The sequence below is a fragment of the Nerophis ophidion genome, linkage group LG29, assembly GCF_033978795.1.
Source record: "Nerophis ophidion isolate RoL-2023_Sa linkage group LG29, RoL_Noph_v1.0, whole genome shotgun sequence".
In the NCBI taxonomy this organism is placed as follows: Eukaryota; Metazoa; Chordata; class Actinopteri; order Syngnathiformes; family Syngnathidae; genus Nerophis; species Nerophis ophidion.
The window spans coordinates 16,346,229-16,369,357 of NC_084639.1; the positions used below are offsets into that span (position 1 = coordinate 16,346,229).

Genomic DNA, 23,129 nt, shown 5'->3' on the forward strand with positions numbered 1-23,129 from the left:
AGTGGCGAAATACATTTTTCCAACACTCGCATCGCCCCAGTCTCATTCAACCAAACAAACAAACTTCATTATAAAATACATAAATGTTGGTGGTTGGTAGAATATTTGAGCAAAACGCAAAGAAGCTGTACAATCAACATTTGACCAATTTAATCGTCGAGCCCGCCTCATGACCAAACTACTTCCGGCTTAATTCTTGTGCCATTGAGACAAACGCTTCCACCACCAAGTGACGTGGAGTGGTACCTACAACACTTAAAACCGGAAATGAAGGCAACACATAAGACTTAAGCATTACTTGTAACTAATGCGTGATAAAATGCTTAGAAATTATTCATAAGTAATTTCTCAGTACCTGTACTGATAAACAACACAGGTTATGTTGTTAAAAGCATAGCCAGCATAGGTGTCACCAGTAGGTGGCAGTACAACACCAGCTTTCCGTGCACTCACTGCATGATCAGTCAGGGTGAATTGTTGTTTTGTTTGAAACTTAAACTTAATGAGAATCTTTAACATTGCAATATGTGTTACTCACCACTAAATGGTGGCTACATCGCCATGTGTTCATTTCAATAACAGAGTATGCGAGCACTCCAGGGACATTTGATGTGTTTTGTCATTAACAGATGATCAGGGGAGAGCGCGCACGCAGTCCCCCACTACCACAAATTATGCAGTCGAGATTCCCACATTCGGGGAATTCGTAAGGGTCAACAAAGCCAGAGTGCAATGGCTTAGCCTCACCCTAGGTGAACCACCTTCATGATCATGGTATCTCCCCTGCCAGGTAAGTATGAGTTATACATGGCTCACACGCACAAGTCCTTCACACACACACCATGTTAAGTGATGGACTCACCGCGTGCACACTAGTAAACACACTCAACAAGCCTGCACATGTAAAAGACTCAACTACACAACATTGTTTGATCATTACATTATTATCACTATTGATATTACACTTGAACACAACTATTTGTTCCCAATACTCAATCTACACTACTACGCCGAGCCTGTACTGGAAGGGACTGGGTGCCCCTGCCTCCCTTTACAGCCACTTCCTGTTTCTTTGTTCGGGACAGTAACACATGTTACACTGTCAGCATCTAGTGGTGAGTAGCACACACTACACCGAATAAGATTTTCACTGACATCAAACTTGAACAACTTCATAATGAAACATAACAAATCACATTTAAATTAGCTTGAAAAAAAACACCTAATTCCAATACAAAATATTGGGCAATATCTGAAAAATGCCGTTCACAAACACCTTCCGTCTAATTCGACTCAGTTGGAAATGTTTTGCACAGAAGAATGGGCAACCATGTCACTCTCTCGATGTGCAAAACCGGTAGTAACAGACCCAAAGACACGCAACTGTTTGCAACTTTTCCACACGACATGGTTCACTTTTCTGATCGTATCTCGTCTGAAACGTCTTGAAGAAAGTTCGGTTTAATCCGTTTAAAGTTTGCATGTTTAAAACTAGATGCAAAGACGGGGACGACTTCACCTGCAAGACACCACATTATCCCGTGTGGTAATTGTGTTGTGTCCGATATTCATGTATGCAACGACAGCTGAATTAACTCAGTCCATGCAATGTCTGTGCTGTCGCACTCAAAAACTTGTTGTAAGATCAACTGTATTTTAGATATTGGTACAAATATTTTAATTGTTTTAGACAAGAAGAGGAGTGCACCGTTCCTGGAGATACTGCAATACCAGGTCAATGCGTGGAGTGGGTGAAGCAAGCTCCTATTCCGGCTCCCTGATTCAAAAATCAATTTAATATATGGTAACCTGATAAGGGACATATCAGATATTAAACTGATAAGAACAGATACTACACTTGATCTTAGCCAAAAGGCCGAGAAGCGATGCCACTTGGTTGTCAGAAGGGAGGATGTCATTCCGGACACAACAACCTACAGTGAGGGTTACACACATTGATCAACCACAACGTCACATATCAACACACCAAACAACAACCATGCACTTTTTGAATGACTGCATTATTTTCAAAGCTGCAAAGACTTTAAATGAACGGAAGTGTTTGATCACTCCTGGTCACGTGGTACACCTCAGTCCAATAGTAAGTGGCGAAATACATTTTTCCAACACTCGCATCGCCCCAGTCTCATTCAACCAAACAAACAAACTTCATTATAAAATACATAAATGTAAGTGGTTGGTAGAATATTTTATCAAAACGCAAAGTAGCTGTACAATCAACATTTGACCAATTTAATCGTCGAGCCCGCCTCATGACCAAACTACTTCCGGCTTAATTCTTGTGCCATTGAGACAAACGCTTCCACCACCAAGTGACGTGGAGTGGTACCTACAACACTTAAAACCGGAAATGAAGGCAACACATAAGACTTAAGCATTACTTGTAACTAATGCGTGATAAAATGCTTAGAAATTATTCATAAGTAATTTCTCAGTACCTGTACTGATAAACAACACAGGTTATGTTGTTAAAAGCATAGCCAGCATAGGTGTCACCAGTAGGTGGCAGTACGACACCAGTTTTCCGTGCACTCACTGCATGATCAGTCAGGGTGAATTGTTGTTTTGTTTGAAACTTAAACTTAATGAGAATCGTTAACATTGCAATATGTGTTACCCACCACTAAATGGTGGCTATATCGCCATGTGTTCATTTCAATAACAGAGTATGTAAGCACTCCAGGGACATTTGATGTGTTTTGTCATTAACAGATGATCAGGGGAGAGCGCGCACGCAGTCCCCCACTACCAGAAATTATGCAGTCGAGATTCCCACATTTGGGGAATTCGTAAGGGTCAACATAGCCAGAGTGCAATGGCTGAGCCTCACCCTAGGGGAACCACCTTCATGATCATGGTATCTCCCCTGCCACGTAAGTATGAGTTATACATGGCTCACACGCACAAGTCCTTCACACACACACCATGTTAAGTGATGGACTCACCGCGTGCACACTAGTAAACACACTCAACAAGCCTGCACATGTAAAAGACTCAACTACACAACATTGTTTGATCATTACATTATTATCACTATTGATATTACACTTGAACACAACTATTTGTTCCCAATACTCAATCTACACTACTACGCCGAGCCTGTACTGGAAGGGACTGGGTGTCCCTGCCTCCCTTTACAGCCACTTCCTGTTTCTTTGTTTGGGACAGTAACACATGTTACACTGTCAGCATCTAGTGGTGAGTAGCACACACTACACCGAATAAGATTTTCACTGACATCAAACTTGAACAACTTCATAATGAAACATAACAAATCACATTTAAATTAGCTTGAAAAAAAACACCTAATTCCAATACAAAATATTGGGCAATATCTGAAAAATGCCGTTCACAAACACCTTCCGTCTAATTCGACTCAGTTGGAAATGTTTTGCACAGAAGAATGGGCAACCATGTCACTCTCTCGATGTGCAAAACCGGTAGTAACAGACCCAAAGACACGCAACTGTTTGCAACTTTTCCACACGACATGGTTCACTTTTCTGATCGTATCTCGTCGGAAACGTCTTGAAGAAAGTTCGGTTTAATCCGTTTAAAGTTTGCATGTTTAAAACTAGATGCAAAGACGGGGACGACTTCACCTGCAAGACACCACATTATCCCGTGTGGTAATTGTGTTGTGTCCGATATTCATGTATGCAACGACAGCTGAATGAACTCAGTCCATGCGATGTCTGTGCTGTCGAACTCAAAAACTTGTTGTAAGGTCAACTGTATTTTAGATATTGGTACAAAATGTTTTAATTGTTTTAGACAAGAAGAGGAGTGCACCGTTCCTGGAGATACTGCAATACCAGGTCAATGCGTGGAGTGGGTGAAGCAAGCTCCTATTCCGGCTCCCTGATTCAAAAATCAATTTAATATATGGTCCCCTGATAAAGGACATATCAGATATTAAACTGATAAGAACAGATACTACACTTGATCTTAGCCAAAAGGCCGAGAAGCGATGCCACTTGGTTGTCAGAAGGGAGGATGTCATTCCGGACACAACAACCTAAAGTGAGGGTTACACACATTGATCAACCACAACGTCACATATCAACACACCAAACAACAACCATGCACTTTTTGAATGACTGCATTATTTTCAAAGCTGCAAAGACTTTAAATGAACGGAAGTGTTTGATCACTCCTGGTCACGTGGTACACCTCAGTCCAATAGTAAGTGGCGAAATACATTTTTCCAACACTCGCATCGCCCCAGTCTCATTCAACCAAACAAACAAACTTCATTATAAAATACATAAATGTTGGTGGTTGGTAGAATATTTTATCAAAACGCAAAGTAGCTGTACAATCAACATTTGACCAATTTAATCGTCGAGCCCGCCTCATGACCAAACTTCTTCCGGCTTAATTCTTGTGCCATTGAGACAAACGCTTCCACCACCAAGTGACGTGGAGTGGTACCTACAACACTTAAAACCGGAAATGAAGGCAACACATAAGACTTAAGCATTACTTGTAACTAATGCGTGATAAAATGCTTAGAAATTATTCATAAGTAATTTCTCAGTACCTGTACTGATAAACAACACAGGTTATGTTGTTAAAAGCATAGCCAGCATAGGTGTCACCAGTAGGTGGCAGTACAACACCAGCTTTCCGTGCACTCACTGCATGATCAGTCAGGGTGAATTGTTGTTTTGTTTGAAACTTAAACTTAATGAGAATCTTTAACATTGCAATATGTGTTACTCACCACTAAATGGTGGCTACATCGCCATGTGTTCATTTCAATAACAGAGTATGTGAGCACTCCAGGGACATTTGATGTGTTTTGTCATTAACAGATGATCAGGGGAGAGCGCGCACGCAGTCCCCCACTACCACAAATTATGCAGTCGAGATTCCCACATTTGGGGAATTCGTAAGGGTCAACAAAGCCAGAGTGCAATGGCTGAGCGTCACCCTAGGTGAACCACCTTCATGATCATGGTATCTCCCCTGCCAGGTAAGTATGAGTTATACATGGCTCACACGCACAAGTCCTTCACACACACACCATGTTAAGTGATGGACTCACCGCGTGCACACTAGTAAACACACTCAACAAGCCTGCACATGTAAAAGACTCAACTACACAACATTGTTTGATCATTACATTATTATCACTATTGATATTACACTTGAACACAACTATTTGTTCCCAATACTCAATCTACACTACTACGCCGAGCCTGTACTGGAAGGGACTGGGTGCCCCTGCCTCCCTTTACAGCCACTTCCTGTTTCTTTGTTCGGGACAGTAACACATGTTACACTGTCAGCATCTAGTGGTGAGTAGCACACACTACACCGAATAAGATTTTCACTGACATCAAACTTGAACAACTTCATAATGAAACATAACAAATCACATTTAAATTAGCTTGAAAAAAAACACCTAATTCCAATACAAAATATTGGGCAATATCTGAAAAATGCCGTTCACAAACACCTTCCGTCTAATTCGACTCAGTTGGAAATGTTTTGCACAGAAGAATGGGCAACCATGTCACTCTCTCGATGTGCAAAACCGGTAGTAACAGACCCAAAGACACGCAACTGTTTGCAACTTTTCCACACGACATGGTTCACTTTTCTGATCGTATCTCGTCTGAAACGTCTTGAAGAAAGTTCGGTTTAATCCGTTTAAAGTTTGCATGTTTAAAACTAGATGCAAAGACGGGGACGACTTCACCTGCAAGACACCACATTATCCCGTGTGGTAATTGTGTTGTGTCCGATATTCATGTATGCAACGACAGCTGAATTAACTCAGTCCATGCGACATCTGTGCTGTAGAACTCAAAAACTTGTTGTAAGATCAACTGTATTTTAGATATTGGTACAAATATTTTAATTGTTTTAGACAAGAAGAGGAGTGCACCGTTCCTGGAGATACTGCAATACCAGGTCAATGCGTGGAGTGGGTGAAGCAAGCTCCTATTCCGGCTCCCTGATTCAAAAATCAATTTAATATATGGTAACCTGATAAGGGACATATCAGATATTAAACTGATAAGAACAGATACTACACTTGATCTTAGCCAAAAGGCCGAGAAGCGATGCCACTTGGTTGTCAGAAGGGAGGATGTCATTCCGGACACAACAACCTACAGTGAGGGTTACACACATTGATCAACCACAACGTCACATATCAACACACCAAACAACAACCATGCACTTTCTGAATGACTGCATTATTTTCAAAGCTGCAAAGACTTTAAATGAACGGAAGTGTTTGATCACTCCTGGTCACGTGGTACACCTCAGTCCAATAGTAAGTGGCGAAATACATTTTTCCAACACTCGCATCGCCCCAGTCTCATTCAACCAAACAAACAAACTTCATTATAAAATACATAAATGTAAGTGGTTGGTAGAATATTTTATCAAAACGCAAAGTAGCTGTACAATCAACATTTGACCAATTTAATCGTCGAGCCCGCCTCATGACCAAACTACTTCCGGCTTAATTCTTGTGCCATTGAGACAAACACTTCCACCACCAAGTGACGTGGAGTGGTACCTACAACACTTAAAACCGGAAATGAAGGCAACACATAAGACTTAAGCATTACTTGTAACTAATGCGTGATAAAATGCTTAGAAATTATTCATAAGTAATTTCTCAGTACCTGTACTGATAAACAACACAGGTTATGTTGTTAAAAGCATAGCCAGCATAGGTGTCACCAGTAGGTGGCAGTACGACACCAGTTTTCCGTGCACTCACTGCATGATCAGTCAGGGTGAATTGTTGTTTTGTTTGAAACTTAAACTTAATGAGAATCGTTAACATTGCAATATGTGTTACCCACCACTAAATGGTGGCTATATCGCCATGTGTTCATTTCAATAACAGAGTATGTAAGCACTCCAGGGACATTTGATGTGTTTTGTCATTAACAGATGATCAGGGGAGAGCGCGCACGCAGTCCCCCACTACCAGAAATTATGCAGTCGAGATTCCCACATTTGGGGAATTCGTAAGGGTCAACATAGCCAGAGTGCAATGGCTGAGCCTCACCCTAGGTGAACCACCTTCATGATCATGGTATCTCCCCTGCCAGGTAAGTATGAGTTATACATGGCTCACACGCACAAGTCCTTCACACACACACCATGTTAAGTGATGGACTCACCGCGTGCACACTAGTAAACACACTCAACAAGCCTGCACATGTAAAAGACTCAACTACACAACATTGTTTGATCATTACATTATTATCACTATTGATATTACACTTGAACACAACTATTTGTTCCCAATACTCAATCTACACTACTACGCCGAGCCTGTACTGGAAGGGACTGGGTGTCCCTGCCTCCCTTTACAGCCACTTCCTGTTTCTTTGTTTGGGACAGTAACACATGTTACACTGTCAGCATCTAGTGGTGAGTAGCACACACTACACCGAATAAGATTTTCACTGACATCAAACTTGAACAACTTCATAATGAAACATAACAAATCACATTTAAATTAGCTTGAAAAAAAACACCTAATTCCAATACAAAATATTGGGCAATATCTGAAAAATGCCGTTCACAAACACCTTCCGTCTAATTCGACTCAGTTGGAAATGTTTTGCACAGAAGAATGGGCAACCATGTCACTCTCTCGATGTGCAAAACCGGTAGTAACAGACCCAAAGACACGCAACTGTTTGCAACTTTTCCACACGACATGGTTCACTTTTCTGATCGTATCTCGTCGGAAACGTCTTGAAGAAAGTTCGGTTTAATCCGTTTAAAGTTTGCATGTTTAAAACTAGATGCAAAGACGGGGACGACTTCACCTGCAAGACACCACATTATCCCGTGTGGTAATTGTGTTGTGTCCGATATTCATGTATGCAACGACAGCTGAATGAACTCAGTCCATGCGATGTCTGTGCTGTAGAACTCAAAAACTTGTTTTAAGATCAACTGTATTTTAAATATTGGTACAAAAATTTTTAATTGTTTTAGACAAGAAGAGGTGTGCACCGTTCCTGGAGATACTGCAATACCAGGTCAATGCGTGGAGTGGGTGAAGCAAGCTCCTATTCCGGCTCCCTGATTCAAAAATCAATTTAATATATGGTCCCCTGATAAGGGACATATCAGATATTAAACTGATAAGAACAGATACTACACTTGATCTTAGCCAAAAGGCCGAGAAGCGATGCCACTTGGTTGTCAGAAGGGAGGATGTCATTCCGGACACAACAACCTAAAGTGAGGGTTACACACATTGATCAACCACAACGTCACATATCAACACACCAAACAACAACCATGCACTTTTTGAATGACTGCATTATTTTCAAAGCTGCAAAGACTTTAAATGAACGGAAGTGTTTGATCACTCCTGGTCACGTGGTACACCTCAGTCCAATAGTAAGTGGCGAAATACATTTTTCCAACACTCGCATCGCCCCAGTCTCATTCAACCAAACAAACAAACTTCATTATAAAATACATAAATGTTGGTGGTTGGTAGAATATTTGAGCAAAACGCAAAGAAGCTGTACAATCAACATTTGACCAATTTAATCGTCGAGCCCGCCTCATGACCAAACTACTTCCGGCTTAATTCTTGTGCCATTGAGACAAACGCTTCCACCACCAAGTGACGTGGAGTGGTACCTACAACACTTAAAACCGGAAATGAAGGCAACACATAAGACTTAAGCATTACTTGTAACTAATGCGTGATAAAATGCTTAGAAATTATTCATAAGTAATTTCTCAGTACCTGTACTGATAAACAACACAGGTTATGTTGTTAAAAGCATAGCCAGCATAGGTGTCACCAGTAGGTGGCAGTACAACACCAGCTTTCCGTGCACTCACTGCATGATCAGTCAGGGTGAATTGTTGTTTTGTTTGAAACTTAAACTTAATGAGAATCTTTAACATTGCAATATGTGTTACTCACCACTAAATGGTGGCTACATCGCCATGTGTTCATTTCAATAACAGAGTATGTGAGCACTCCAGGGACATTTGATGTGTTTTGTCATTAACAGATGATCAGGGGAGAGCGCGCACGCAGTCCCCCACTCCCACAAATTATGCAGTCGAGATTCCCACATTTGGGGAATTCGTAAGGGTCAACAAAGCCAGAGTGCAATGGCTGAGCCTCACCCTAGGTGAACCACCTTCATGATCATGGTATCTCCCCTGCCAGGTAAGTATGAGTTATACATGGCTCACACGCACAAGTCCTTCACACACACACCATGTTAAGTGATGGACTCACCGCGTGCACACTAGTAAACACACTCAACAAGCCTGCACATGTAAAAGACTCAACTACACAACATTGTTTGATCATTACATTATTATCACTATTGATATTACACTTGAACACAACTATTTGTTCCCAATACTCAATCTACACTACTACGCCGAGCCTGTACTGGAAGGGACTGGGTGTCCCTGCCTCCCTTTACAGCCACTTCCTGTTTCTTTGTTCGGGACAGTAACACATGTTACACTGTCAGCATCTAGTGGTGAGTAGCACACACTACACCGAATAAGATTTTCACTGACATCAAACTTGAACAACTTCATAATGAAACATAACAAATCACATTTAAATTAGCTTGAAAAAAAACACCTAATTCCAATACAAAATATTGGGCAATATCTGAAAAATGCCGTTCACAAACACCTTCCGTCTAATTCGACTCAGTTGGAAATGTTTTGCACAGAAGAATGGGCAACCATGTCACTCTCTCGATGTGCAAAACCGGTAGTAACAGACCCAAAGACACGCAACTGTTTGCAACTTTTCCACACGACATGGTTCACTTTTCTGATCGTATCTCGTCTGAAACGTCTTGAAGAAAGTTCGGTTTAATCCTTTTAAAGTTTGCATGTTTAAAACTAGATGCAAAGACGGGGACGACTTCACCTGCAAGACACCACATTATCCCGTGTGGTAATTGTGTTGTGTCCGATATTCATGTATGCAACGACAGCTGAATTAACTCAGTCCATGCGACATCTGTGCTGTAGAACTCAAAAACTTGTTGTAAGATCAACTGTATTTTAGATATTGGTACAAATATTTTAATTGTTTTAGACAAGAAGAGGAGTGCACCGTTCCTGGAGATACTGCAATACCAGGTCAATGCGTGGAGTGGGTGAAGCAAGCTCCTATTCCGGCTCCCTGATTCAAAAATCAATTTAATATATGGTAACCTGATAAGGGACATATCAGATATTAAACTGATAAGAACAGATACTACACTTGATCTTAGCCAAAAGGCCGAGAAGCGATGCCACTTGGTTGTCAGAAGGGAGGATGTCATTCCGGACACAACAACCTACAGTGAGGGTTACACACATTGATCAACCACAACGTCACATATCAACACACCAAACAACAACCATGCACTTTCTGAATGACTGCATTATTTTCAAAGCTGCAAAGACTTTAAATGAACGGAAGTGTTTGATCACTCCTGGTCACGTGGTACACCTCAGTCCAATAGTAAGTGGCGAAATACATTTTTCCAACACTCGCATCGCCCCAGTCTCATTCAACCAAACAAACAAACTTCATTATAAAATACATAAATGTAAGTGGTTGGTAGAATATTTTATCAAAACGCAAAGTAGCTGTACAATCAACATTTGACCAATTTAATCGTCGAGCCCGCCTCATGACCAAACTACTTCCGGCTTAATTCTTGTGCCATTGAGACAAACACTTCCACCACCAAGTGACGTGGAGTGGTACCTACAACACTTAAAACCGGAAATGAAGGCAACACATAAGACTTAAGCATTACTTGTAACTAATGCGTGATAAAATGCTTAGAAATTATTCATAAGTAATTTCTCAGTACCTGTACTGATAAACAACACAGGTTATGTTGTTAAAAGCATAGCCAGCATAGGTGTCACCAGTAGGTGGCAGTACGACACCAGTTTTCCGTGCACTCACTGCATGATCAGTCAGGGTGAATTGTTGTTTTGTTTGAAACTTAAACTTAATGAGAATCGTTAACATTGCAATATGTGTTACCCACCACTAAATGGTGGCTATATCGCCATGTGTTCATTTCAATAACAGAGTATGTAAGCACTCCAGGGACATTTGATGTGTTTTGTCATTAACAGATGATCAGGGGAGAGCGCGCACGCAGTCCCCCACTACCAGAAATTATGCAGTCGAGATTCCCACATTTGGGGAATTCGTAAGGGTCAACATAGCCAGAGTGCAATGGCTGAGCCTCACCCTAGGTGAACCACCTTCATGATCATGGTATCTCCCCTGCCAGGTAAGTATGAGTTATACATGGCTCACACGCACAAGTCCTTCACACACACACCATGTTAAGTGATGGACTCACCGCGTGCACACTAGTAAACACACTCAACAAGCCTGCACATGTAAAAGACTCAACTACACAACATTGTTTGATCATTACATTATTATCACTATTGATATTACACTTGAACACAACTATTTGTTCCCAATACTCAATCTACACTACTACGCCGAGCCTGTACTGGAAGGGACTGGGTGTCCCTGCCTCCCTTTACAGCCACTTCCTGTTTCTTTGTTTGGGACAGTAACACATGTTACACTGTCAGCATCTAGTGGTGAGTAGCACACACTACACCGAATAAGATTTTCACTGACATCAAACTTGAACAACTTCATAATGAAACATAACAAATCACATTTAAATTAGCTTGAAAAAAAACACCTAATTCCAATACAAAATATTGGGCAATATCTGAAAAATGCCGTTCACAAACACCTTCCGTCTAATTCGACTCAGTTGGAAATGTTTTGCAAAGAAGAATGGGCAACCATGTCACTCTCTCGATGTGCAAAACCGGTAGTAACAGACCCAAAGACACGCAACTGTTTGCAACTTTTCCACACGACATGGTTCACTTTTCTGATCGTATCTCGTCTGAAACGTCTTGAAGAAAGTTCGGTTTAATCCGTTTAAAGTTTGCATGTTTAAAACTAGATGCAAAGACGGGGACGACTTCACCTGCAAGACACCACATTATCCCGTGTGGTAATTGTGTTGTGTCCGATATTCATGTATGCAACGACAGCTGAATTAACTCAGTCCATGCGACATCTGTGCTGTAGAACTCAAAAACTTGTTGTAAGATCAACTGTATTTTAGATATTGGTACAAATATTTTAATTGTTTTAGACAAGAAGAGGAGTGCACCGTTCCTGGAGATACTGCAATACCAGGTCAATGCGTGGAGTGGGTGAAGCAAGCTCCTATTCCGGCTCCCTGATTCAAAAATCAATTTAATATATGGTAACCTGATAAGGGACATATCAGATATTAAACTGATAAGAACAGATACTACACTTGATCTTAGCCAAAAGGCCGAGAAGCGATGCCACTTGGTTGTCAGAAGGGAGGATGTCATTCCGGACACAACAACCTACAGTGAGGGTTACACACATTGATCAACCACAACGTCACATATCAACACACCAAACAACAACCATGCACTTTCTGAATGACTGCATTATTTTCAAAGCTGCAAAGACTTTAAATGAACGGAAGTGTTTGATCACTCCTGGTCACGTGGTACACCTCAGTCCAATAGTAAGTGGCGAAATACATTTTTCCAACACTCGCATCGCCCCAGTCTCATTCAACCAAACAAACAAACTTCATTATAAAATACATAAATGTAAGTGGTTGGTAGAATATTTTATCAAAACGCAAAGTAGCTGTACAATCAACATTTGACCAATTTAATCGTCGAGCCCGCCTCATGACCAAACTACTTCCGGCTTAATTCTTGTGCCATTGAGACAAACACTTCCACCACCAAGTGACGTGGAGTGGTACCTACAACACTTAAAACCGGAAATGAAGGCAACACATAAGACTTAAGCATTACTTGTAACTAATGCGTGATAAAATGCTTAGAAATTATTCATAAGTAATTTCTCAGTACCTGTACTGATAAACAACACAGGTTATGTTGTTAAAAGCATAGCCAGCATAGGTGTCACCAGTAGGTGGCAGTACGACACCAGTTTTCCGTGCACTCACTGCATGATCAGTCAGGGTGAATTGTTGTTTTGTTTGAAACTTAAACTTAATGAGAATCGTTAACATTGCAATATGTGTTACCCACCACTAAATGGTGGCTATATCGCCATGTGTTCATTTCAATAACAGAGTATGTAAGCACTCCAGGGACATTTGATGTGTTTTGTCATTAACAGATGATCAGGGGAGAGCGCGCACGCAGTCCCCCACTACCAGAAATTATGCAGTCGAGATTCCCACATTTGGGGAATTCGTAAGGGTCAACATAGCCAGAGTGCAATGGCTGAGCCTCACCCTAGGTGAACCACCTTCATGATCATGGTATCTCCCCTGCCAGGTAAGTATGAGTTATACATGGCTCACACGCACAAGTCCTTCACACACACACCATGTTAAGTGATGGACTCACCGCGTGCACACTAGTAAACACACTCAACAAGCCTGCACATGTAAAAGACTCAACTACACAACATTGTTTGATCATTACATTATTATCACTATTGATATTACACTTGAACACAACTATTTGTTCCCAATACTCAATCTACACTACTACGCCGAGCCTGTACTGGAAGGGACTGGGTGTCCCTGCCTCCCTTTACAGCCACTTCCTGTTTCTTTGTTTGGGACAGTAACACATGTTACACTGTCAGCATCTAGTGGTGAGTAGCACACACTACACCGAATAAGATTTTCACTGACATCAAACTTGAACAACTTCATAATGAAACATAACAAATCACATTTAAATTAGCTTGAAAAAAAACACCTAATTCCAATACAAAATATTGGGCAATATCTGAAAAATGCCGTTCACAAACACCTTCCGTCTAATTCGACTCAGTTGGAAATGTTTTGCACAGAAGAATGGGCAACCATGTCACTCTCTCGATGTGCAAAACCGGTAGTAACAGACCCAAAGACACGCAACTGTTTGCAACTTTTCCACACGACATGGTTCACTTTTCTGATCGTATCTCGTCTGAAACGTCTTGAAGAAAGTTCGGTTTAATCCGTTTAAAGTTTGCATGTTTAAAACTAGATGCAAAGACGGGGACGACTTCACCTGCAAGACACCACATTATCCCGTGTGGTAATTGTGTTGTGTCCGATATTCATGTATGCAACGACAGCTGAATTAACTCAGTCCATGCGACGTCTGTGCTGTAGAACTCAAAAACTTGTTGTAAGATCAACTGTATTTTAGATATTGGTACAAATATTTTAATTGTTTTAGACAAGAAGAGGAGTGCACCGTTCCTGGAGATACTGCAATACCAGGTCAATGCGTGGAGTGGGTGAAGCAAGCTCCTATTCCGGCTCCCTGATTCAAAAATCAATTTAATATATGGTCCCCTGATAAGGGACATATCAGATATTAAACTGATAAGAACAGATACTACACTTGATCTTAGCCAAAAGGCCGAGAAGCGATGCCACTTGGTTGTCAGAAGGGAGGATGTCATTCCGGACACAACAACCTACAGTGAGGGTTACACACATTGATCAACCACAACGTCACATATCAACACACCAAACAACAACCATGCACTTTTTGAATGACTGCATTATTTTCAAAGCTGCAAAGACTTTAAATGAACGGAAGTGTTTGATCACTCCTGGTCACGTGGTACACCTCAGTCCAATAGTAAGTGGCGAAATACATTTTTCCAACACTCGCATCGCCCCAGTCTCATTCAACCAAACAAACAAACTTCATTATAAAATACATAAATGTAGGTGGTTGGTAGAATATTTTAGCAAAACGCAAAGTAGCTGTACAATCAACATTTGACCAATTTAATCGTCGAGCCCGCCTCATGACCAAACTACTTCCGGCTTAATTCTTGTGCCATTGAGACAAACGCTTCCACCACCAAGTGACGTGGAGTGGTCCCTACAACACTTAAAACCGGAAATGAAGGCAACACATAAGACTTAAGCATTACTTGTAACTAATGCTTAATAAAATGCTTAGAAATTATTCATAAGTAATTTCTCAGTACCTGTACTGATAAACAACACAGGTTATGTTGTTAAAAGCATAGCCAGCATAGGTGTCACCAGTAGGTGGCAGTACGACACCAGTTTTCCGTGCACTCACTGCATGATCAGTCAGGGTGAATTGTTGTTTTGTTTGAAACTTAAACTTAATGAGAATCTTTAACATTGCAATATGTGTTACTCACCACTAAATGGTGGCTACATCGCCATGTGTTCATTTCAATAACAGAGTATGTGAGCACTCCAGGGACATTTGATGTGTTTTGTCATTAACAGATGATCAGGGGAGAGCGCGCACGCAGTCCCCCACTACCACAAATTATGCAGTCGAGATTCCCACATTCGGGGAATTCGTAAGGGTCAACAAAGCCAGAGTGCAATGGCTTAGCCTCACCCTAGGTGAACCACCTTCATGATCATGGTATCTCCCCTGCCAGGTAAGTATGAGTTATACATGGCTCACACGCACAAGTCCTTCACACACACACCATGTTAAGTGATGGACTCACCGCGTGCACACTAGTAAACACACTCAACAAGCCTGCACATGTAAAAGACTCAACTACACAACATTGTTTGATCATTACATTATTATCACTATTGATATTACACTTGAACACAACTATTTGTTCCCAATACTCAATCTACACTACTACGCCGAGCCTGTACTGGAAGGGACTGGGTGCCCCTGCCTCCCTTTACAGCCACTTCCTGTTTCTTTGTTCGGGACAGTAAAACATGTTACACTGTCAGCATCTAGTGGTGAGTAGCACACACTACACCGAATAAGATTTTCACTGACATCAAACTTGAACAACTTCATAATGAAACATAACAAATCACATTTAAATTAGCTTGAAAAAAAACACCTAATTCCAATACAAAATATTGGGCAATATCTGAAAAATGCCGTTCACAAACACCTTCCGTCTAATTCAACTCAGTTGGAAATGTTTTGCACAGAAGAATGGGCAACCATGTCACTCTCTCGATGTGCAAAACCGGTAGTAACAGACCCAAAGACACGCAACTGTTTGCAACTTTTCCACACGACATGGTTCACTTTTCTGATCGTATCTCGTCTGAAACGTCTTGAAGAAAGTTCGGTTTAATCCGTTTAAAGTTTGCATGTTTAAAACTAGATGCAAAGACGGGGACGACTTCACCTGCAAGACACCACATTATCCCGTGTGGTAATTGTGTTGTGTCCGATATTCATGTATGCAACGACAGCTGAATTAACTCAGTCCATGCAATGTCTGTGCTGTCGCACTCAAAAACTTGTTGTAAGATCAACTGTATTTTAGATATTGGTACAAATATTTTAATTGTTTTAGACAAGAAGAGGAGTGCACCGTTCCTGGAGATACTGCAATACCAGGTCAATGCGTGGAGTGGGTGAAGCAAGCTCCTATTCCGGCTCCCTGATTCAAAAATCAATTTAATATATGGTAACCTGATAAGGGACATATCAGATATTAAACTGATAAGAACAGATACTACACTTGATCTTAGCCAAAAGGCCGAGAAGCGATGCCACTTGGTTGTCAGAAGGGAGGATGTCATTCCGGACACAACAACCTACAGTGAGGGTTACACACATTGATCAACCACAACGTCACATATCAACACACCAAACAACAACCATGCACTTTTTGAATGACTGCATTATTTTCAAAGCTGCAAAGACTTTAAATGAACGGAAGTGTTTGATCACTCCTGGTCACGTGGTACACCTCAGTCCAATAGTAAGTGGCGAAATACATTTTTCCAACACTCGCATCGCCCCAGTCTCATTCAACCAAACAAACAAACTTCATTATAAAATACATAAATGTAAGTGGTTGGTAGAATATTTTATCAAAACGCAAAGTAGCTGTACAATCAACATTTGACCAATTTAATCGTCGAGCCCGCCTCATGACCAAACTACTTCCGGCTTAATTCTTGTGCCATTGAGACAAACGCTTCCACCACCAAGTGACGTGGAGTGGTACCTACAACACTTAAAACCGGAAATGAAGGCAACACATAAGACTTAAGCATTACTTGTAACTAATGCGTGATAAAATGCTTAGAAATTATTCATAAGTAATTTCTCAGTACCTGTACTGATAAACAACACAGGTTATGTTGTTAAAAGCATAGCCAGCATAGGTGTCACCAGTAGGTGGCAGTACGACACCAGTTTTCCGTGCACTCACTGCATGATCAGTCAGGGTGAATTGTTGTTTTGTTTGAAACTTAAACTTAATGAGAATCGTTAACATTGCAATATGTGTTACCCACCACTAAATGGTGGCTATATCGCCATGTGTTCATTTCAATAACAGAGTATGTAAGCACTCCAGGGACATTTGATGTGTTTTGTCATTAACAGATGATCAGGGGAGAGCGCGCACGCAGTCCCCCACTACCAGAAATTATGCAGTCGAGATTCCCACATTTGGGGAATTCGTAAGGGTCAACATAGCCAGAGTGCAATGGCTGAGCCTCACCCTAGGTGAACCACCTTCATGATCATGGTATCTCCCCTGCCAGGTAAGTATGAGTTATACATGGCTCACACGCACAAGTCCTTCACACACACACCATGTTAAGTGATGGACTCACCGCGTGCACACTAGTAAACACACTCAACAAGCCTGCACATGTAAAAGACTCAACTACACAACATTGTTTGATCATTACATTATTATCACTATTGATATTACACTTGAACACAACTATTTGTTCCCAATACTCAATCTACACTACTACGCCGAGCCTGTACTGGAAGGGACTGGGTGTCCCTGCCTCCCTTTACAGCCACTTCCTGTTTCTTTGTTTGGGACAGTAACACATGTTACACTGTCAGCATCTAGTGGTGAGTAGCACACACTACACCGAATAAGATTTTCACTGACATCAAACTTGAACAACTTCATAATGAAACATAACAAATCACATTTAAATTAGCTTGAAAAAAAACACCTAATTCCAATACAAAATATTGGGCAATATCTGAAAAATGCCGTTCACAAACACCTTCCGTCTAATTCGACTCAGTTGGAAATGTTTTGCACAGAAGAATGGGCAACCATGTCACTCTCTCGATGTGCAAAACCGGTAGTAACAGACCCAAAGACACGCAACTGTTTGCAACTTTTCCACACGACATGGTTCACTTTTCTGATCGTATCTCGTCTGAAACGTCTTGAAGAAAGTTCGGTTTAATCCGTTTAAAGTTTGCATGTTTAAAACTAGATGCAAAGACGGGGACGACTTCACCTGCAAGACACCACATTATCCCGTGTGGTAATTGTGTTGTGTCCGATATTCATGTATGCAACGACAGCTGAATTAACTCAGTCCATGCGACGTCTGTGCTGTAGAACTCAAAAACTTGTTGTAAGATCAACTGTATTTTAGATATTGGTACAAATATTTTAATTGTTTTAGACAAGAAGAGGAGTGCACCGTTCCTGGAGATACTGCAATACCAGGTCAATGCGTGGAGTGGGTGAAGCAAGCTCCTATTCCGGCTCCCTGATTCAAAAATCAATTTAATATATGGTCCCCTGATAAGGGACATATCAGATATTAAACTGATAAGAACAGATACTACACTTGATCTTAGCCAAAAGGCCGAGAAGCGATGCCACTTGGTTGTCAGAAGGGAGGATGTCATTCCGGACACAACAACCTACAGTGAGGGTTACACACATTGATCAACCACAACGTCACATATCAACACACCAAACAACAACCATGCACTTTTTGAATGACTGCATTATTTTCAAAGCTGCAAAGACTTTAAATGAACGGAAGTGTTTGATCACTCCTGGTCACGTGGTACACCTCAGTCCAATAGTAAGTGGCGAAATACATTTTTCCAACACTCGCATCGCCCCAGTCTCATTCAACCAAACAAACAAACTTCATTATAAAATACATAAATGTAGGTGGTTGGTAGAATATTTTAGCAAAACGCAAAGTAGCTGTACAATCAACATTTGACCAATTTAATCGTCGAGCCCGCCTCATGACCAAACTACTTCCGGCTTAATTCTTGTGCCATTGAGACAAACGCTTCCACCACCAAGTGACGTGGAGTGGTCCCTACAACACTTAAAACCGGAAATGAAGGCAACACATAAGACTTAAGCATTACTTGTAACTAATGCTTAATAAAATGCTTAGAAATTATTCATAAGTAATTTCTCAGTACCTGTACTGATAAACAACACAGGTTATGTTGTTAAAAGCATAGCCAGCATAGGTGTCACCAGTAGGTGGCAGTACGACACCAGTTTTCCGTGCACTCACTGCATGATCAGTCAGGGTGAATTGTTGTTTTGTTTGAAACTTAAACTTAATGAGAATCTTTAACATTGCAATATGTGTTACTCACCACTAAATGGTGGCTACATCGCCATGTGTTCATTTCAATAACAGAGTATGTAAGCACTCCAGGGACATTTGATGTGTTTTGTCATTAACAGATGATCAGGGGAGAGCGCGCACGCAGTCCCCCACTACCACAAATTATGCAGTCGAGATTCCCACATTTGGGGAATTCGTAAGGGTCAACAAAGCCAGAGTGCAATGGCTGAGCCTCACCCTAGGTGAACCACCTTCATGATCATGGTATCTCCCCTGCCAGGTAAGTATGAGTTATACATGGCTCACACGCACAAGTCCTTCACACACACACCATGTTAAGTGATGGACTCACCGCGTGCACACTAGTAAACACACTCAACAAGCCTGCACATGTAAAAGACTCAACTACACAACATTGTTTGATCATTACATTATTATCACTATTGATATTACACTTGAACACAACTATTTGTTCCCAATACTCAATCTACACTACTACGCCGAGCCTGTACTGGAAGGGACTGGGTGTCCCTGCCTCCCTTTACAGCCACTTCCTGTTTCTTTGTTTGGGACAGTAACACATGTTACACTGTCAGCATCTAGTGGTGAGTAGCACACAATACACCGAATAAGATTTTCACTGACATCAAACTTGAACAACTTCATAATGAAACATAACAAATCACATTTAAATTAGCTTGAAAAAAAACACCTAATTCCAATACAAAATATCGGGCAATATCTGAAAAATGCCGTTCACAAACACCTTCCGTCTAATTCGACTCAGTTGGAAATGTTTTGCACAGAAGAATGGGCAACCATGTCACTCTCTCGATGTGCAAAACCGGTAGTAACAGACCCAAAGACACGCAACTGTTTGCAACTTTTCCACACGACATGGTTCACTTTTCTGATCGTATCTCGTCTGAAACGTCTTGAAGAAAGTTCGGTTTAATCCGTTTAAAGTTTGCATGTTTAAAACTAGATGCAAAGACGGGGACGACTTCACCTGCAAGACACCACATTATCCCGTGTGGTAATTGTGTTGTGTCCGATATTCATGTATGCAACGACAGCTGAATTAACTCAGTCCATGCGATGTCTGTGCTGTAGAACTCAAAAACTTGTTGTAAGATCAACTGTATTTTAGATATTGGTACAAATATTTTAATTGTTTTAGACAAGAAGAGGAGTGCACCGTTCCTGGAGATACTGCAATACCAGGTCAATGCGTGGAGTGGGTGAAGCAAGCTCCTATTCCGGCTCCCTGATTCAAAAATCAATTTAATATATGGTCCCCTGATAAGGGACATATCAGATATTAAACTGATAAGAACAGATACTACACTTGATCTTAGCCAAAAGGCCGAGAAGCGATGCCACTTGGTTGTCAGAAGGGAGGATGTCATTCCGGACACAACAACCTACAGTGAGGGTTACACACATTGATCAACCACAACGTCACATATCAACACACCAAACAACAACCATGCACTTTTTGAATGACTGCATTATTTTCAAAGCTGCAAAGACTTTAAATGAACGGAAGTGTTTGATCACTCCTGGTCACGTGGTACACCTCAGTCCAATAGTAAGTGGCGAAATACATTTTTCCAACACTCGCATCGCCCCAGTCTCATTCAACCAAACAAACAAACTTCATTATAAAATACATAAATGTAGGTGGTTGGTAGAATATTTTAGCAAAACGCAAAGTAGCTGTACAATCAACATTTGACCAATTTAATCGTCGAGCCCGCCTCATGACCAAACTACTTCCGGCTTAATTCTTGTGCCATTGAGACAAACGCTTCCACCACCAAGTGACGTGGAGTGGTACCTACAACACTTAAAACCGGAAATGAAGGCAACACATAAGACTTAAGCATTACTTGTAACTAATGCGTGATAAAATGCTTAGAAATTATTCATAAGTAATTTCTCAGTACCTGTACTGATAAACAACACAGGTTATGTTGTTAAAAGCATAGCCAGCATAGGTGTCACCAGTAGGTGGCAGTACGACACCAGTTTTCCGTGCACTCACTGCATGATCAGTCAGGGTGAATTGTTGTTTTGTTTGAAACTTAAACTTAATGAGAATCTTTAACATTGCAATATGTGTTACTCACCACTAAATGGTGGCTACATCGCCATGTGTTCATTTCAATAACAGAGTATGTAAGCACTCCAGGGACATTTGATGTGTTTTGTCATTAACAGATGATCAGGGGAGAGCGCGCACGCAGTCCCCCACTACCACAAATTATGCAGTCGAGATTCCCACATTTGGGGAATTCGTAAGGGTCAACAAAGCCAGAGTGCAATGGCTGAGCCTCACCCTAGGTGAACCACCTTCATGATCATGGTATCTCCCCTGCCAGGTAAGTATGAGTTATACATGGCTCACACGCACAAGTCCTTCACACACACACCATGTTAAGTGATGGACTCACCGCGTGCACACTAGTAAACACACTCAACAAGCCTGCACATGTAAAAGACTCAACTACACAACATTGTTTGATCATTACATTATCATCACTATTGATATTACACTTGAACACAACTATTTGTTCCCAATACTCAATCTACACTACTACGCCGAGCCTGTACTGGAAGGGACTGGGTGTCCCTGCCTCCCTTTACAGCCACTTCCTGTTTCTTTGTTTGGGACAGTAACACATGTTACACTGTCAGCATCTAGTGGTGAGTAGCACACACTACACCGAATAAGATTTTCACTGACATCAAACTTGAACAACTTCATAATGAAACATAACAAATCACATTTAAATTAGCTTGAAAAAAAACACCTAATTCCAATACAAAATATTGGGCAATATCTGAAAAATGCCGTTCACAAACACCTTCCGTCTAATTCGACTCAGTTGGAAATGTTTTGCACAGAAGAATGGGCAACCATGTCACTCTCTCGATGTGCAAAACCGGTAGTAACAGACCCAAAGACACGCAACTGTTTGCAACTTTTCCACACGACATGGTTCACTTTTCTGATCGTATCTCGTCTGAAACGTCTTGAAGAAAGTTCGGTTTAATCCGTTTAAAGTTTGCATGTTTAAAACTAGATGCAAAGACGGGGACGACTTCACCTGCAAGACACCACATTATCCCGTGTGGTAATTGTGTTGTGTCCGATATTCATGTATGCAACGACAGCTGAATTAACTCAGTCCATGCGACGTCTGTGCTGTAGAACTCAAAAACTTGTTGTAAGATCAACTGTATTTTAGATATTGGTACAAATATTTTAATTGTTTTAGACAAGAAGAGGAGTGCACCGTTCCTGGAGATACTGCAATACCAGGTCAATGCGTGGAGTGGGTGAAGCAAGCTCCTATTCCGGCTCCCTGATTCAAAAATCAATTTAATATATGGTCCCCTGATAAGGGACATATCAGATATTAAACTGTTAAGAACAGATACTACACTTGATCTTAGCCAAAAGGCCGAGAAGCGATGCCACTTGGTTGTCAGAAGGGAGGATGTCATTCCGGACACAACAACCTACAGTGAGGGTTACACACATTGATCAACCACAACGTCACATATCAACACACCAAACAACAACCATGCACTTTTTGAATGTCTGCATTATTTTCAAAGCTGCAAAGACTTTAAATGAACGGAAGTGTTTGATCACTCCTGGTCACGTGGTAC

General features: G+C 41.1%; 22 non-coding genes across 22 annotated transcripts; all 22 read right to left on the reverse strand.

The window, feature by feature from the left end:
* Positions 1-634: 634 nt before the first annotated feature.
* LOC133546342 (U1 spliceosomal RNA) lies at positions 635-798 on the reverse strand. The gene has a single exon (XR_009805113.1). It is a non-coding gene; the product is annotated as a U1 spliceosomal RNA (small nuclear RNA).
* An 899-nt stretch (positions 799-1,697) lies between these two features.
* Positions 1,698-1,888, reverse strand: LOC133546404 (U2 spliceosomal RNA). Its single transcript, XR_009805172.1, has one exon. It is a non-coding gene; the product is annotated as a U2 spliceosomal RNA (small nuclear RNA).
* An 850-nt stretch (positions 1,889-2,738) lies between these two features.
* LOC133546288 (U1 spliceosomal RNA) lies at positions 2,739-2,902 on the reverse strand. Its single transcript, XR_009805061.1, has one exon. It is a non-coding gene; the product is annotated as a U1 spliceosomal RNA (small nuclear RNA).
* A 900-nt stretch (positions 2,903-3,802) lies between these two features.
* On the reverse strand, positions 3,803-3,993 carry LOC133546387 (U2 spliceosomal RNA). The gene has a single exon (XR_009805156.1). It is a non-coding gene; the product is annotated as a U2 spliceosomal RNA (small nuclear RNA).
* An 850-nt stretch (positions 3,994-4,843) lies between these two features.
* LOC133546309 (U1 spliceosomal RNA) lies at positions 4,844-5,007 on the reverse strand. The gene has a single exon (XR_009805081.1). It is a non-coding gene; the product is annotated as a U1 spliceosomal RNA (small nuclear RNA).
* Positions 5,008-5,906: 899 nt separating this feature from the next.
* Positions 5,907-6,097, reverse strand: LOC133546405 (U2 spliceosomal RNA). Its single transcript, XR_009805173.1, has one exon. It is a non-coding gene; the product is annotated as a U2 spliceosomal RNA (small nuclear RNA).
* Positions 6,098-6,947: 850 nt separating this feature from the next.
* LOC133546440 (U1 spliceosomal RNA) lies at positions 6,948-7,111 on the reverse strand. Its single transcript, XR_009805205.1, has one exon. It is a non-coding gene; the product is annotated as a U1 spliceosomal RNA (small nuclear RNA).
* A 900-nt stretch (positions 7,112-8,011) lies between these two features.
* On the reverse strand, positions 8,012-8,202 carry LOC133546384 (U2 spliceosomal RNA). Its single transcript, XR_009805153.1, has one exon. It is a non-coding gene; the product is annotated as a U2 spliceosomal RNA (small nuclear RNA).
* An 850-nt stretch (positions 8,203-9,052) lies between these two features.
* Positions 9,053-9,216, reverse strand: LOC133546277 (U1 spliceosomal RNA). The gene has a single exon (XR_009805049.1). It is a non-coding gene; the product is annotated as a U1 spliceosomal RNA (small nuclear RNA).
* An 899-nt stretch (positions 9,217-10,115) lies between these two features.
* Positions 10,116-10,306, reverse strand: LOC133546406 (U2 spliceosomal RNA). The gene has a single exon (XR_009805174.1). It is a non-coding gene; the product is annotated as a U2 spliceosomal RNA (small nuclear RNA).
* An 850-nt stretch (positions 10,307-11,156) lies between these two features.
* Positions 11,157-11,320, reverse strand: LOC133546441 (U1 spliceosomal RNA). Its single transcript, XR_009805206.1, has one exon. It is a non-coding gene; the product is annotated as a U1 spliceosomal RNA (small nuclear RNA).
* Positions 11,321-12,219: 899 nt separating this feature from the next.
* Positions 12,220-12,410, reverse strand: LOC133546407 (U2 spliceosomal RNA). Its single transcript, XR_009805175.1, has one exon. It is a non-coding gene; the product is annotated as a U2 spliceosomal RNA (small nuclear RNA).
* Positions 12,411-13,260: 850 nt separating this feature from the next.
* Positions 13,261-13,424, reverse strand: LOC133546442 (U1 spliceosomal RNA). Its single transcript, XR_009805207.1, has one exon. It is a non-coding gene; the product is annotated as a U1 spliceosomal RNA (small nuclear RNA).
* Positions 13,425-14,323: 899 nt separating this feature from the next.
* LOC133546374 (U2 spliceosomal RNA) lies at positions 14,324-14,514 on the reverse strand. Its single transcript, XR_009805144.1, has one exon. It is a non-coding gene; the product is annotated as a U2 spliceosomal RNA (small nuclear RNA).
* Positions 14,515-15,364: 850 nt separating this feature from the next.
* LOC133546353 (U1 spliceosomal RNA) lies at positions 15,365-15,528 on the reverse strand. The gene has a single exon (XR_009805124.1). It is a non-coding gene; the product is annotated as a U1 spliceosomal RNA (small nuclear RNA).
* An 899-nt stretch (positions 15,529-16,427) lies between these two features.
* Positions 16,428-16,618, reverse strand: LOC133546408 (U2 spliceosomal RNA). The gene has a single exon (XR_009805176.1). It is a non-coding gene; the product is annotated as a U2 spliceosomal RNA (small nuclear RNA).
* Positions 16,619-17,468: 850 nt separating this feature from the next.
* LOC133546443 (U1 spliceosomal RNA) lies at positions 17,469-17,632 on the reverse strand. The gene has a single exon (XR_009805208.1). It is a non-coding gene; the product is annotated as a U1 spliceosomal RNA (small nuclear RNA).
* Positions 17,633-18,531: 899 nt separating this feature from the next.
* LOC133546375 (U2 spliceosomal RNA) lies at positions 18,532-18,722 on the reverse strand. Its single transcript, XR_009805145.1, has one exon. It is a non-coding gene; the product is annotated as a U2 spliceosomal RNA (small nuclear RNA).
* An 850-nt stretch (positions 18,723-19,572) lies between these two features.
* Positions 19,573-19,736, reverse strand: LOC133546436 (U1 spliceosomal RNA). Its single transcript, XR_009805201.1, has one exon. It is a non-coding gene; the product is annotated as a U1 spliceosomal RNA (small nuclear RNA).
* An 899-nt stretch (positions 19,737-20,635) lies between these two features.
* LOC133546377 (U2 spliceosomal RNA) lies at positions 20,636-20,826 on the reverse strand. The gene has a single exon (XR_009805147.1). It is a non-coding gene; the product is annotated as a U2 spliceosomal RNA (small nuclear RNA).
* Positions 20,827-21,676: 850 nt separating this feature from the next.
* Positions 21,677-21,840, reverse strand: LOC133546437 (U1 spliceosomal RNA). Its single transcript, XR_009805202.1, has one exon. It is a non-coding gene; the product is annotated as a U1 spliceosomal RNA (small nuclear RNA).
* An 899-nt stretch (positions 21,841-22,739) lies between these two features.
* On the reverse strand, positions 22,740-22,930 carry LOC133546398 (U2 spliceosomal RNA). Its single transcript, XR_009805166.1, has one exon. It is a non-coding gene; the product is annotated as a U2 spliceosomal RNA (small nuclear RNA).
* Positions 22,931-23,129: the final 199 nt, after the last annotated feature.